Below are 16,614 nucleotides of genomic sequence, written 5' to 3'. Positions count from 1 at the left end.
ACCTATTTGTAGCCATCCCAAAATAATATAATTTGCTAGAGTGGTAGTTGTAACAACATATTCAACATACTACTAGAAATTTAAGACAACATTTTATCATAGGAGTATTCCAATTTATGATGTCTAGTTCCCTCACTGTGTGGCTGATGTGAAACATTGGTTTAACTGAGCATTCTGCACAAGGGGTTATAGCAAGTGCTAGGAAAACAGTGTCTGGAGCTGGGAATGAAATGCGACATAGATCTTGGTAGAGACATAACTGATGCAGAATCGAAGGCATTCCTCAAGAACTGGTCTATATTTTCAAGAAATACTCAATTTCACTTATTTAGAAACATTGTTTATGCAGATCTGTACACTTCTGTAACCTTCTGTTCTATAGGGTGTAGCTAGTACATCTGAGGTTTGTCCTAGTTATAAGGCGCCGCAGCACTGGAAAAGAATGATTAGATAAACAAAAGCGTTCACAGACAGTCCTATGCAGGATACTTCAAAGACATGCCTATTAGGACTGATGTTTTGATCTAAGAAAAATAAACTAAATTGCATATTTGATGACGTGGTACTATTGTTGGCAAACAGACAGTTAACTGAATTGCTGATTGGGGAATGGAGATCACATTTGGGTAAATTGGCATCAGCGGAAAATTAGGCACCAATAAATCAATGTAACAGTAGGGAAGGATTTCATAAAGAAGTGTTCCTAATTAAGTAGAACTGTTAGAAGTGTTTTCGGACTCCTAAATTTATTACAAGCTGTTAGTACATGTGACAACTTCGAAACTGTGCCTCTCTCTAGGAAAGGTGGGTTGATTCAGTGTCTCCAAAGGGCAGAAGCTTAAGCTTAGACAGATAGTCGAGGTGGGTGCATATGTAGATTGGCAACCGTGCTAGAACCAGGCTCTAACACATAATGCAATAAATGTGATCTCAATATCAAAGACTCCTTTGTGTCTTGTATGGCCATATATATGAAGCCTTTTTGTAATCACAAATTTCTCAATTTGCAGAATCAAGCCATTTGCAACTGTAAAAAGGGGTTTTCTGATGTATCAAACCCGTTGGTATTTGATAGGGACATGTTTTGGGCATGCTTTCCAAATACTGAATCACAGCTATATGTATTATTTGTTTTGTGACCGAAGTCTGGTCACAAAATAATAATATTTTACTACCAACTCACAACTATTTGTAATCCATTCACAAATGGGAATAAATGAAAATGTTGAAAACAAAATGTTGAGACACGGTAATAATCCCATAGACGGCTGCCTACTCTTAAAAAAAAGTTAAACATTTCATATTTGTTTTTTTAAAAGTGGCCTGTTTTCCTGAGTAAACGGGCTGCATTACTGCATTAAAAAAAAAAAAAAAAACTTGTTTTACAGCAATCACAGACATGTTGGGCTGTTTACCCCAGCAGGGCATCATCAATGTGATGGCTGTCATTCCTAAAGAGTCACAAACTGTGGTCTACCTCTTTAATATTAAAGAAGCAGTTGTGACCCAAGTGGAATCTATAATTTAAAAATACAAGTTTAATACATAAGGAATAGCAATTTGAAAATCGCTATTCCCAATGTTAGTACATCTGGCCTGTAGAGTAAAAATACTTAATCCATTTAATAAGAGCTTGCCAATGTTTATATATTTGAACTGTAGGAATTTATTTTAAAATTAAAAATAAAAATGGACCAAACTTACAAGTAAAACTTGTCTTCTATTTATCAAATCAGTTTCAGAATGTTCTGTATATACATTTATCTGGCAAAAGGACTGCTTTTGTGCCATGGATATCGGGGTTAAGCACAGATTTTCTCAGTGAACTCTGCTGTGATCTAGGCAAGATAATTTAATAACAAGGTGGTTGGAACTTCCTCACCCAAAATAAAAAATACTAAATCTTCCAAACCTAGGAAAAGAAAACAAAAAAATGCTTCAGCGCATAGGGAGAAAGCTTGTAGCATGTGAGGGTCAATTTCGAAGAAACACAAAAAAGAATGTCTAGAGAGCCAGACGAAATAGCAAACATTTGAGATTGAAATTGCAGGTGCCTGCAGTCCAGGCAAGCTCTTGCATTGATGGTGCCTGGTGCAACAATCTTTTTCAGTGCCCCCGCCATGACCTCCTTCTCCACTGATTCCCTCATTATCACCATCTAACAGTACTACTCATCTCTCCATGGGCCCCTCTCTCACGCACATTTTGCTTGTTTCATAGTGCAACTCATAACAGTGTAGGGTGTCAGATAGCTTTACATCCTACATGTGTAACTCAGTCCATAGGAAATGTTATATAAGAAAAAGCGGACTGCAAGGTGTCGGAGTCACATGTCATCCATACTAGTAGGTAGTATATTGTAGAGTGCTTGGGCTGGAGAAGCCTAGACTTGAAATTTAAAAGATACCACAGAGGTTGGGGTTGGCTATATTAATAAGAATGCATTTTTTTCCAAAATGCATCCTTTTTAGTGACATTAGGACAATGAAAATTGGTGAAAATACATAGGGCCATATTTATACTTTTTGACGCACAACTGCGCCAACGCAGTTGTACGTCAAAACTTTTAACGCCGGCTAACGCCATTCCAAAGCGCCATGCGGGCACCTTATTTATGGAATGACGTTAGCCGGCGCAGCTGACTGGTGTGCGTCAAAAAAAATGACCCACACCAGGCAGCGCCGGCATAGGGGAAAATGGAGCTTGGGCGTCAAAAAATGGGGCAAGTCAGGTCTGAGGCAAAATATTGGCCTCAACCCGATTTGCGCCATTTATTTTTACTCCCAACCCCCATTGAAATGACTCCTGTCTTAGCACAGACAGGAGTCATGCCCCCTTGCCCAATGGCCATGCCCAGGGGACTTATGTCCCCTGGGCATGGTCATTGGGCATAGTGGCATGTAGGGGGGCACAAATCAGGCCCCCCTATGCCACAAAAAAATAAATAAAAAAATACTTACCTGAACTTACCTTAAGTTCCCTGGGATGGGTCCCTCCATCCTTGGGCGTCCTCCTGAGGTGGGCAAGGGTGGCAGGGGGTGTCCCTGGGGGCATGGGAGGGCACCTCTGGGCTCCTTCCGAGCCCACAGGTCCCTTAACGCCTGCCCTGACCAGGCGTTAAAAAATGAAGCAAAAGCGGCTGGACGTCATTTTTTTTTACCCGCCCACTCCCGTGCGTCATTTTTGCACGGGAGTTTAAATAAGGCGCACATGCCTTGGAGTCATTTTTTAGACGGGAACGCCTACCTTGCATATCATTAACGCAAGGTAGGTGTCCACGCTAAAAAATGACGCAAACTCCAAGCTCTTTGGCGCTAGACGGGTCTAACGCCAAAGTATAAATATGGAGTTAGCTTTGCGTCGGATTTGCGTAAAAAAAAACGACGCAATTCCGGCGCAAACAGAGTATAAATATGCCCCATAATGTTCTAACCTATACCATGCAGTTTGCATGCAGCTCATTGATTACTATTCATAAGTCACTGTATAATATTAGGTTTTTACTTATGAACTGCAGGTAACAAATGGATCTTTGTCGCAAACGCCATACCCAGAGAGCTAGCCATATAAAATACAGTTCTGTGGTCTGCAGGGTACACATTCTTTCCAGTAGACATACTAACCCTCTGTGTTACTTTATGATGAGTCAAAACTGCCACTAAGCAAAACTCTGATCTCTCTCTAGAAGGAAATCGCCCTGTGTATTTGACACATCAGGGAATGCACTTTAAGGATGTAGATCCCCACCTGATTGCTAATTAACCATATGCTTCTCATACAGTGGGCCAATGCAAAGACCTCTGCAGAACAGTGAGGCTGCCTGGTCACCTGTCAAGCTTTAGAACAGACCTCTAAGTCTTGATCCGATAGCACCTTCTGCAATTGTATGATCCTCAGAAAAGGCACCCACTTCACAGAATTTGTAAGACTAATTTTGAGCATAGTGAATGGGGGCTTTGAGTACTAGGGATTTGATGCAAGTAGTTTGACACATGGTCTGTAAAATGAGGAACAAGAAGATGCCAACATAGAATTGGATTTGGGTAAGTATAGGTGGGGCATTTATTGTAAGCATCTCATCCACCCGGAACTAGCAGCAACTGACGATCTGTTTCATGAACTGAATTCCACATACTAAGTTTAGCATTCTACATGACCACGCAGCTAGATACCTCATTGCTAGATACCATACTTCTCCCCCCTTTAACAAAAAATAGAAAGAGCTATACACAACAAGTAATATTCCAATCATATAGGGAAAAAGTACTTGATTACAGCTATACTTAAAGAGTAAATATAAGAGAAATTAATTGCTTGCAGTTATGATTGAAGTATAAACATCATAAGTTAAAATTTCTTCAAAACTTTAAATTCATCTAACATAATCTCTGAGATATGTCAATTGTTGACATTTGTGAGTATTTTTCTTACTCATTATCATCCTTTCCTCAGAGAAATTGTTGTTACTTTAATGAAACTCCCTTCTTGATTTTTTTCAGAATCCTCGAAAACATTTTCTTTATTAGTAAGAAGTAACCTGTACATGACCTTTGTTCCATGTTCTTCAATTTTCTGTTTTGACAGCATTGTTGAAACACTTGACTACTCTTTTTTGCTTAGTGAACTTTGGCCACAACATACATCCCACAGGAGCTCTATCCTACCACAGACTCCCACTTTGACCGGATACACATTTTCCTTTGTCAAAGTAGTCTTTCCGTTTCTTCTGTAAATCTACCTCTCATCTGCTCCACTCACTAGTCTCATTATATTTTACTCCTTTGCCCCAATTCATCCAACCAGGAGATAAGAGAGTTTTGGGAGCTATAACCTTAAATAATTGTAATAGAGGCTTTCCTGAGGAGGTATTTGGTGTCATGCAATGTGCTGTTAAACTTTTTTGCAACTTGTCTTTCCATTTTAAAGAATTTACTCTAGATAATTGTGTTTTCCTAAACCTTTCCACAGCTGTATTAGTTTCTGGATGATATATTGAACACCTTTTATGAAAAATACCACAAGATTTTACAAACTCATCTATACTTTGCAAAACTTCTGACCATTATATGAGAGAATCAATGAGGTAAAGCTTTCTCTCTTTAATATTTCCCTCAGGAAGTTGTTGACACTGTGCAATGTTACCTCTTGCACACATGCATTTCCTACCCCCTTAAATGTGCCTCTGATATTATTCTACTTTTTAGGCTAGAGGGTGAATCAACCTTTTCCCCCTCACATGCAAACCCTGGTCAACTGTTAACTCATTGTCAATGGAAAACCATGATTTGGACAATGATCTCTCATGCCCAGACTGAATTGCTCGTATTATTTCAATCAACTCATTATCTTTCTTCAATTTCTCCTTCAAAATATCTTCCGTCATGACGCCTAACATTACCTCGCACACATTGATATACTCCTCCAAACAGTCTTCTTCCTGCTCTATGTAATTTTCCTCCAACACCATCCTTGATAAACAGTCTGGAGATAAAGTGTTGATTCCAGGCAAATGCAGTAAGGCCACATCCCACCTTCTGATTCTAGATGATAGAAAATCCAAACCTTTCCTCTGAAAGGTTTCCTTCAATTTTCTATGGCCTTAAATTGACCTTAAATTGTGTTCCTCAAACAAAATCATGAAATTTGTTCAAAGACCAAGAACAAGAGTTTGCCAAAGCATCCCTCTCGAACAAAGAATAATTAATTTCAGCACCACATAAACACCTTGAGGCGCAAGCAATTAAACACTCCTTCAATTCCTTAATTGCTTCAAAATAGTACTTATCCCTTTGAACACTGACAGTTTCCTCTCCTGGAGAAAATGCTTGTAAATTTTTCAACTCAGTTTTCAAATTGATGAATTCCTTTTGACTCTGAGGATACCACACAAATTCTTCATTTTTCCCAAGAACACTTCTCAGGTGTCAATTTATTAGCTACGTTCTCTATGAATTTGCCATAGTACTTTACCATGCCAAGAAAAGAGATGACCTCTTCTTTGGAAGATGATTCTGTCAGTCCAACAATTGGGTTCACTAACTCCTTTTTAGGTGAAACTCCTTTGCCAGAGATTAAGTGACCCAGGTCATTTAGAGGGGTAGTGGTGAGCTCCGCTCCGCTGGTAAAGTTAATTGAGTTTTGGGGAATTTGGCCAAAAAGTCTGTTAGCCCCCGGCAGTGGAGCAAAGTTCACTGTGTGTGCACTGCAGCCCCGTCATGGGCCACACAGCACAAGTGCAGACAGTCTGTGCTTTCACTGTGTGGCCCATAATTGCGCTGCAGTGTGCACTCAGCCTAAAGAAGGCGGAGGCAGGGCGTGGCCGCAGAGCTGTTGCAAGCTGCTGCTGAGGGGCTGCACTGGCACCAGTACCGGATCTAGGGCAGTCTCCTTCCTTTCACTGCCCTCAGCAGCCTGGGAGCAGGGGCTAGAGGGAAGCAGATAGCCAGGCCATTGGCAACGGGGATCAAAGTAAGACGCAAAATGAGGGTCTTACAAAGACACTCATTTCGTCTTTCTCTTCTACGTGCACATTGGGGCCATTACTGGGCATGGACAGGGGGTGTGCTTGTCCCTCCAAAGCAAGTTTGTGAGGGAAGGCAGTTGGTGAAGGGAAGTTTGCCTCAGTGGCTCTAGGCCGGTGGGCTGTGTCATCACTAGAGGCCTGAAATTGCAGCATTAGCTGCCATTTCGACATACCCTGGCCTGAATGCGCCCGATCTTGGAAACGCTAAGCAGGTTCGGGCCTAGTTACTATTACTATTATATTATTTTGGGATGGCTACAAATGGGTTAGTTCAACTCATAGGCCTACATAGTCTTTGTCTTTTCAAAGCATACCACTTTTCAGATATATGCTGAAGAGTCATGGCTGCTGCCAGCCCATCTACTTCCCATTTCTATTGGGCCTCCAGATAGTAAAATCTTGGAGGGCCAAACAGCCTTTGTATGTAAGTAGTTGCAGTTTAAAGTTTAAATAAGATATTTCTGCTTCTCTCAGAGTCTCATATGAAATGAAACAGTAAGGAGCTTAGGGCCAGATGAAGGTAGGTTCTGATTTGCGACTTGTAAATTGCGAGTCACAGCGACTCGCAATTTCCAAGTCGCAAATCGGAATGTAGGATGGTGACCCTGACACCATCTGCGACTCGCAAGGGGGACACAAAGGCCCACCTCATGTATATTCATGAGGTGGGTCGCAATTTGCGACCACCTTGAGACTCGCGGCACTCACAGGGATGGTGACCTGCTGGAGACAGCAGACCACCATGTCTGTGACTGCTTTTAAATAAAGCAGTTTTTTTTTTTGTAATGCAGCCCGTTTTCCTTAAAGGAAAACAAGATGCATTACAAAACTAAAAAATTAAACGTTTTCGTTTAATTTTTTCAGAGCAGGCAGTGGACCACTGCTTGATCTGGAAAAATGTTTTTAGTGCCATTCACTAAGGGGAAGGGGTCCAATGGGGACCCCATCCCTTTTGCGAATGGGTTAGCACCCATTTGAAATGGGTGCTAACTGCGATTGTTTTGCTACCGCGGTCACAAAACAATACAACATTGCGCTGCGACTCGCAATTAGGAAGGGAAGACCCCTTCCTAATTGCGACTCGCAATTCCGTTTTGCGATTCGGTCACCAGGTTATCTAATCGCAAAAAGGGGTTTGGGCATCGCGATGTGCTTTTTGCACGTCGCAAACAGCAGAATTTGCTGTGTGCGACGTGCAAAAAGATTAGTACATCTGGCCCATAGTCCCCTTAAATATTTTACTTGGTACTATTGCTGGCATAATAATAAAAATTCAGATATCCAGCTAGTACTACAATTTTGAATTGGGCCACCCTGCCCATTTTCAAGACATGGATTGGACGTTTGAAGGAAATAGCGCCATGTATCAAAACTTTAGTCATATTGACTTAAATATATAAAGGTTATTATCTGCGATTTCAGAATAACAATCAGCGACTCATCATGTCTCTTGATATTCCAGAGTTGTGAAGGAAACAGACACAATTTAAATTTGAGAACCTTAAGTCCCCTTATCTATTCAAAATCCTGGAACCTGCTCAATATTGAGTCCAGTGCTGTTCAGACAATCTAGTGGTGAATACGGATATTATCTGCATATAATGAGATTGCATGTAGTATTGGGCAGCCCTATTCGGTTCACCTTTGCATTGTGTAATATCATCTGCCCCCTCCACACACAGACTGATGGCACCTAACACAATAGTTAGAACCAGGTATTAGGGGTGGGCAGTAAACTCCAATCATCTGTCGGAGTTAGCAGAGTTTGCCCACTCTGCCTTCCACTCGGGTCACCGAGTTTGGCAAAAAAACCTTGCCACACCATGTGGTAGAGTTTCTTCGCATGGCGGCACCCACCCCTAACTTTGTTACCCAACTTAACAGCAATAACTTGAAACAACTTGCAAGGGTGAACGTTTAACCAGCCCTTCCGCAAACAAACCTGGGAAATGCTGAATGTTACACAAATCTCAGGAGCAGGTGCTTTATCCCAATGAACTATTTTCTGTTGGCGCGTGTGCCTTGAGTGAGTCCTTTACAAGTGTATCAGAGGGAAGTGCTCAGCACAGCCCTGCCTGAAGCTATCCGGATTATCTCAGGAATGAAGGGTAACCACACTGCTTCTACTGACCTTGAATGAATAAAAAACCTATAAGGGTTTGCCTCGTAAGTCATACATAATCTCCTCAGATGCTCTGTTTAAGGCCATCTTGCCAACAGCGGAATTACCCACTGAGCGATCTTCTTGCGACTGGAACTTGTAACATGCAGGCAAATCTCCGAAGCAACTATGTTGGTCCACCATGCATTTTTTTTTATTGAGCGCCATGGATGTCGGGTTACATCCAGAGCCAAATTATATAAATATTTTAAGAAGATCAGGGTCGGAAATTATGATTGGGTGGGCTCTATCTATTATACAGGTGTGCTCACATACATGCAGTCTACTGTGCAGGGGCATTAACCAAATGAGTTGTCTCATTGGAGTGGAAGTAGATGGCCTTACTGTTGCTATATACAGAACTCAACAACAGGTGCAACAATCTCATTAGTTATTGTATCTGGTTTAAACCAGCTGATTGTGCACCCATCCCTTAGGCAAAACTATTCACCAGCTTTGGAGTGTTACAGGTGTCAGTGACATAGATACCTCAATTGGTACTTTTAACAGTCATTTGACAGGGATATTATAAACCTTTAGCCTACAGTATTGGGACATATCAGTGCAGGAGGAATGTTAACCCACTGAGCTTTGAAGATTCTCAGTCACACACATTGCTGCAGGAAGGTTGTTACAACACTGTCCTATTTTGTACTGATTGGAACTTGTGCACATTGCGCATTACATACAAGTCGCCGCAGCAAGTGTTTTAACCCACCAAGCTTATTTATTTGGATCATGAAGCTATGATCTATTCAATACACACGTCTCTGTTTCATTCTGATTTTGAATGGTGGCCTACCAGTTACATTGGTCTTTGTTGCAGTAGCCTTAAAAATGTTCAGCAAAAAGCACTCACACATCAAAAGAAAAGCAGTGACTGCTGACTTTGCTTGCTTCTTTCTTTAGCACACTACGTTTTTTCCCACAGCTTCTGGAATGTTCCTGTTTCCAATGGAACAGTGTTCAGGTAGAGTTCCCCACTTTTATTATCCCTCTTCGTGATGCTATCTGGTGTTCTGTTCTTGTGTCCCCTCCCTCTGGGTCCAAAGATCGCTTCCTGCTTATCCACCTTGGGGACAGATGGCAGCTTAGGTAGAGATGCTGCTGCTCCTTCTGGGTGTGACTGGGGCCTTCCAGGAGGACAGGAAGCCCATGTATCAGGATTGCAGCTTGGGTGAGCCACTATGAGTTGAGCAGCTGCACCAGGGCCCATGGGCAGCAGTGGAGGAAGCAACAGCCCTTCTACATCAGCCTGGTCTGATGGGTGAGTGGAACTGGGGAAGCAGCTGGAACTGTGACACCAAGCATGATGAAGGATTACAGCAAAGCATGTTCACAAACATTAATTATCCAGGGGGTCTTCCTGCATGGAAATTCCACTTTCTCAGATGGGGATGTTCTGAGGCAAGTGTGGGTGGTCACTCTCGATGACCTCAAACAAGAGACATCAACATGCCCGGCACGACCAGCTCTGCTCTCAGCTGGGTCGCTACCAGATCAAGACTGCTGTCTATACAGCAGCAAATGCGTTGTCTGTCACACTGATGGCGATAAAAGTGCTAATAGCAGCATTAGAAAAGGTACAGGTGGAACTCCGCAGAATCTCACGGAGTTATTATATAACTCAGCAGAATTCCACAGAGTTCAACTCTGCAATTTCCGCCCACACCTAGTGAGTATTTCCTCATCAAGGCCTGTAACCTTTTGGGTTGTAAACAAAAATTCACAGATTATTATTGCCTAATAGTGGTTGACGTGCCCCTGTCCTGCACAAAGCTGCCATTATGGTCTGATTGAATCAGTCGGGGCAAAAACCTGAGTATTCTAGATACAATTATTTCCCGAAAATTTTATAATACAGGTTCATCATTGATAATTGTCTCTAGAATGTGCCATCTAATGGACCAGAAAGAGGAGTTGGTAGCATCATTATGATGATTTCCATATTATTTTGGGGAAAAAACATGTATCCATTGCCATTTTTTAATTACTGTGAGGCCAATAGTTCCTTATAAGTAACAGAAAATGTAGCAAGAAGGCCACGGGACTTACTGCTCGACAGATGCTAACTGCCTCCCTTATTTCAGCAAGAGCGACAGGTAGATTTAAAGCACCTTTGTGTTCATGCATGAGAGAGGTAGTTCAGTGGACAGTACATTTGCATGGAGACTGTACAGTGTCACTTTCAAACATGAGGAGTAATATCTGATATACACATCACTATGTTTATCTGCAAGTAAACTGTTATCTTTCTATCTCCCCTGAGTGGTTCAACTCAAGACCTTTGCGTATCTCTTCAAGCTCAGTTTGCATTTAAGTGACTGGTTTCATCATTCTCACTATATATTTGCGTGTTCCCTGTAGTGAAGCTTCTACGTCTCTCCAATTGCATTACTTATTAAGACTTGTACTTAAGTATATCTGGTCCCACTGTGGGATCAGTCACTACTTTGGTCTCAAGGTCCTGTGCACATCTTCAAGGTTTAGTACTTTTCCTAACAGCATGTATTGTACACAAAATCAGATTCCCATGGAATGTCTCTTATGTAAAGATGAAATGCTTCCCATTCCACTAACATGCCTCCCACTCTGACAGTGTTTTTTCTGCAATACTGTACAATGGCTTCCCTCACAATACAATGAAAAGCAAAATATTCCAGCACCACCACTTGCAGGCACCAACATGTTATTTTGTGCAAGAGTTCCATCCCATTGCAAAATTCTGTTTCAAAGGTTGGTGATCAAATATAGTTCTGGTTGGGTATTCCATAATCAAGAACAGTCCCTGAAACTGGGTTGCATGGGGAACACATCCAGGCTTGAACACATGTTATATGATGATGTTGAGAATGAATATTCTCTAGATGTCAGGTGTGCTACTCATCAATTATTCGTCAAACTCCAGCTCTGTATCCATCCTGTAAACCTTTTTGCTAGTATGGCACTCATGTTCACTAGGAACTGAAAATGCATTGAGGACCCAGTTAAAGTCGCCCTCCCATAATGTGGATATGTGCTGCAAGTGAGCTATGTGGAATGACTGGCTACGTAATTGAATACATACAGAACATAAACACAAGTTCCCATGTGTTCCTTATTTCTTCTCCCTTGCTGAATCTTCAGTTGAGTCAGAGATCTCTGTATGGGAAAGTATGGGGAAAGCTTATAAAGTTTATTAAACTTGAAAAATGTTAGTAAATCCGCTGTTGTTCTTGATAGCATTGGAGCTGCTGGCAATAGCAGTTCGGAAAAACACCGACACTCTGCGGCCTGCAGACAGCAATAGTGAGTACTACAGTATTCTCAAGTACCTAGGCATACTCCGGAGTAACAACATCTCTCAATCAATAATTTAGGATAACGTATCCCCCCTGAGGGCCCTAATACAATCTGACTTCTGACAGTGATGGCGTTACAGCTATCACTATGTGGTTGAGTCCACACTGTAAAGAAGGTGGTGCCCCCAGGTCCAATAATCTTTTCAGTATGCTCTCTCTCAACAGCCCCATGGCACAGCGTTGGGCATTGACCTAGACATTCAACAATATGCTTGAGGAAGTGCACAACCCTGGGTAAAAACAGCTAAACTAAGAGCTGCAACTACATTGGGGGACTCTGCTTACCAAGCATAGAAACCTATTATGTGTCATACCAACTGTTGCAAATGGCATACTATTTCACCAAAGATTTGGAAACCCCTACCTGGTTCCTCCTCAAATCCTATCAAAGAAAGGATATTGGGGGTCCAGGTGTTCTTTACAGAGGTCATAAAAATTGGAGAGACCCTTCGAACTCTATCCTCTAATAGGAATAGTGCACATAGTAAACTAAGAGGCATATTTAAAAGCCCCTTGTGCCCCTTAGCGCTGCCATAGTGCCATCTATTTTAATGCTACGGCAACGTTAAACAGGCCCTCACCCTGCGCCATATTTACAAACTGGCACTATGCTAGCATTGTGCCTCTTTGTAAACCCTTGTGCCACATTATACCTGCGTCAGGTATGGTGTATGCCAGGGGGCGTTCCCACACAGAGAGGCCCAAAAATGGTGCTGTGAAATTTACAAGATTTCACTGTGCAGTTCCAGCATCATTTTATAACACCTGCCCAAGGCAGGAGTTAAAGTGATGCTAGGCTATTTCCTATGGGCGTCCCCAAACTTAGCTAGACTAGCGCCAAAATCTTTGGCACTAGTCCAGCAAAGTGGCATATTTGCATCAAAAATGTTGATGCTATTGTGCTAACGTGCGCCATGGTGCTCTGCATTGTAAATACAGTGCTACCATGGTGTCGTTAGGGGGCGCAGGCTGATGCAAAGAAACTGGTGCCTCAGCCGATGTGTCAGTTCCTTGTGAATATATCCCTAAGATCCAAAACCCACTTAAACCTGCAAGCCTTAATCTGGGACAATTCGGCTTTACTCATTGATCACATACCAATCCATTGGCATCTTTGAATCTCAAAGGGTGTTCACATAGTGAGCAAAATCAGTATAGATGGTCAACCCAAAACATCGGCACAGCTCCAACAAGATTTCGATCTAGAAGAAACTCAACCTTGGCAATATTGACAACTGCAACATTGCCTCACTCATGCTAGCAACAATTGGATCTTAGCTTTTCCCACCTAGTTGTTACATGGATACTTGTCGTAATGGAGCAGTCACAAAAAATTGATTAAAGGTCTGTACCATACTATGATTAGAGAACTCTATTCAAAACCCACTGCCATGGCCTTGAAGTTCCAACGGGAGCATGCACTTTCCAGGGACTAGATTGAAATTCAGTTTTTTAAAGACCCTACATGACTGGCATTGGTCTCCCCTCAAATTGTAGAATGCCCGCCTCACTGCTGCATCGCATTGCTAAAGAGTTGGCCAACATAGTAGTGATATGATTCACATCCTATGGACCAGTCCAGTCTTTCAACCTTTCTGTTCCTAGGTATGGCATGAGCTGTCATTGACCAGTACATGCTGGATATCGCCTAACTTGACCTTGGACCAGTTCATGCTGGATATGGCCTGCCATGGCCTGGCTTTACTGCAAAACTGTTTGGACATCAAGGAACTGACCAACCATGCAAAATGATGGTTGGATACCTCTCCAACCACAGCCAAGATTTGCATTTTAACTACTAGTCCAGTGATTTCTGACTCGCTTGAAACAATGGCAACCATGACGGCCCATGAGAGACTTATTTATAAGTTCAATGATCGGATCCATAAATTTGAGGAAATATAATGTCCTTTTCTACATGCTACATGAACATCTATGGGGAAACAGAGACACTGCTTGTACTCTTGCTAGATTCCAGTCACTATACATTATACACCCACATTTTTCTTTAATAGACCAAGACAGGTAGATTCTCCCCCACCACATTAGATGTTCATTTTTCCTACCAACATAGCAATACTCACTATTCAGTTTCAAGGTCCATTGATCCCTCGCTATCATTGTTGTGTCACTTCATGTCATCGCTTTCCCATGGCTAGATTGCCATATCAGTGAAGACAAATGAACCACTATCTCCATCTACATGCAGCATTTTCCCTGACCCCACTGCCCCTACTGACAATTCCCTCTACAGGTACAGATGTACCCTTGTTAAATGTCTCTAGATTTATATTCTTCAGTATGATCTTTCATGAAACTAAGTATCTTAGAGTAATATTCAAGGTTTAGTTATTTTTTGTCTGAAGTTCAACAACTTTGCACAATTACAGTCATGTGTGTGCCACATTATTATACCACTGAGAGTGCAAAAATGTGATCTAGACCCCAGATTTTCCAGTTCTATGCATTTTGGAGAAGAGCAAAAAAGTCTCATGGATACCAAATGGCATGAGGCTAGAAAGATGTCATCAGAACTATACATGCCCTCAACCTGAAAAGGAATGTTTAGAGAGCCTACGCAGAGAGGAAAAGACCTGTGGTAGATATTCATACTCTATGACTGCAAGGGTTGTATGATCGTACAACAAATGCCTTTACCACACCACACATCTTTAGTCCACGGTCAATACAACAACCACAACACTAACATGCATGGATTCACAATGATAATTTTTACCACTAATATTTCTTTACCACGCATGCCTTTGCAAAGAGAATTTTGCTGTAGAAGTATGTTTGGTAAAGGTATATGTGTGATAAAAGTTTATCTGTAAATGTGTACATATATATATTCACTGAAAAACCTAAAGGTTACAGGGACGTTATAGTTAGGTTCTAAATTTTTGTGGACAAAACCATAGACATTCAGCAGTTATACTTAGAGTTCCTTCAAGTAACTATAACTCGCACCCTAACATAACTATCACTCGCCCCCTTACCAATACCAGTTTTCTTATCAATAATTTAATTGCAAATGTTGCAGTGATAATGTCAAAGATCTCATCAATGATATAATATGTTGAATAATTAGCTTTGCATGGTGAAGGCGTGAGCTATAGTTACGTTAGGGAGTGAATTATAGTTACTTGAAGGAACTCCAACTATAACTGCTGAATTTTTTATTGTTTTGTATGTGTAAATTCAGAACCTAACTATAAAATCCCTGTCACCTTTGTTTTTTTCAGTGAATTTCTATGCTTTTTTAACGTAAGTAATTTTAATAATAATAAGTTATTCCAGCCCCCCCCCCACACGGCCTTTGGCCTTGTGCAGGGGGGTTTGGCTACAGGGTCTGTTTCTGTTAGTGGATCTGTGAGTGGGTGTATGAGTGTCTGAGTGGGTCTGAAAGTGGGTGTGTGACTCTATGAATGGGTCTGAGTGGGTGACTGAGTGTTTGAGTGGGTGTGTGAGTGGGCCATGAGTTTCTGAGTGCATGTATGTGTGAACAAATTACTGTATGAAGGAGTCTGTGATGTTTCTTTCAAATATTTTAATATATGTGAATATTTCATGAATATTCCGTGAATAGTCAAAAATTTTCACAAGTATCGTGCATGGAAACACAAAATTATTTGAAACCCATAATTTGCCCCAAAAACACACCTATATCAGACCGCTGGGGTCAGAATACCTGTATCCTGACCACTTATGTCACTTTCAATTAGGATTTTCACCCCTGGGGACCATGTGCTGTGAAATAAAATCAGGTTACGTTTAGCCAATTACAGCGCTTCCTTTTGCATGCGCATTTGTGAAGAATTCATGAAAATTTGTGAATTTCATGAATTATTCGCAAAGATGCTGCAGTCAGAGATGTACAAATCTGAATTTCCCTGAATTTCTCTAAAGCTACTGTTGGAAAGTAGATTGTTTGTAAGAGCAGGTAAGTATCTACACTTAGCAATAGGCCACTAACCCCCACTAGGTTCAGTTAGGTCTCAATAAACTAACCCCAGCTCAACCCTTGGTAGCTTGGCAACGAGCAACAAGGCTTAACTTAGGAGACAATGGCCCTCATTACAACATTGGTGGTAAATGCCGCTTACCGCCGTGCAGAAGACCGCCAACACACCGCTGCGGCGGCGGAATTCTGCTACAGCTATTACGACTCACAGTTCGGAATCCACCAAAATCCAGACACCCACACAAGTCTGCCACACCAAAGATCAGTGATAAACTGGCGATAACAAAACCGACACCATCACGCCAACAGGAATACACCCACACTATCATGACCCACGAATCCACGCAGCAGTCTTTCAACCGCGGTATTCCATTGGTGGTACACACCGCCACGCTCAAAAAACATACACACACTTACAAAACACAACCACATTTGACAATTCGAAATACACACACTTGATACACATACACACACAACTCCCACATACCCAATACAATATAAAACACACACCCACGTCACCCACAAACCCTTACGACCAGAATTGTGACAGAAGGCCCGAGAGAGACACCACCATCAACAAACTAGCAACCAAAGGCACTCAACACCATCACCCACACAACATCCA

Source organism: Pleurodeles waltl, chromosome 4_1 (assembly GCF_031143425.1).
Source record: "Pleurodeles waltl isolate 20211129_DDA chromosome 4_1, aPleWal1.hap1.20221129, whole genome shotgun sequence".
Lineage (NCBI taxonomy): Eukaryota > Metazoa > Chordata > Amphibia > Caudata > Salamandridae > Pleurodeles > Pleurodeles waltl.
Note: the sequence above shows the minus strand (reverse complement) of the source record.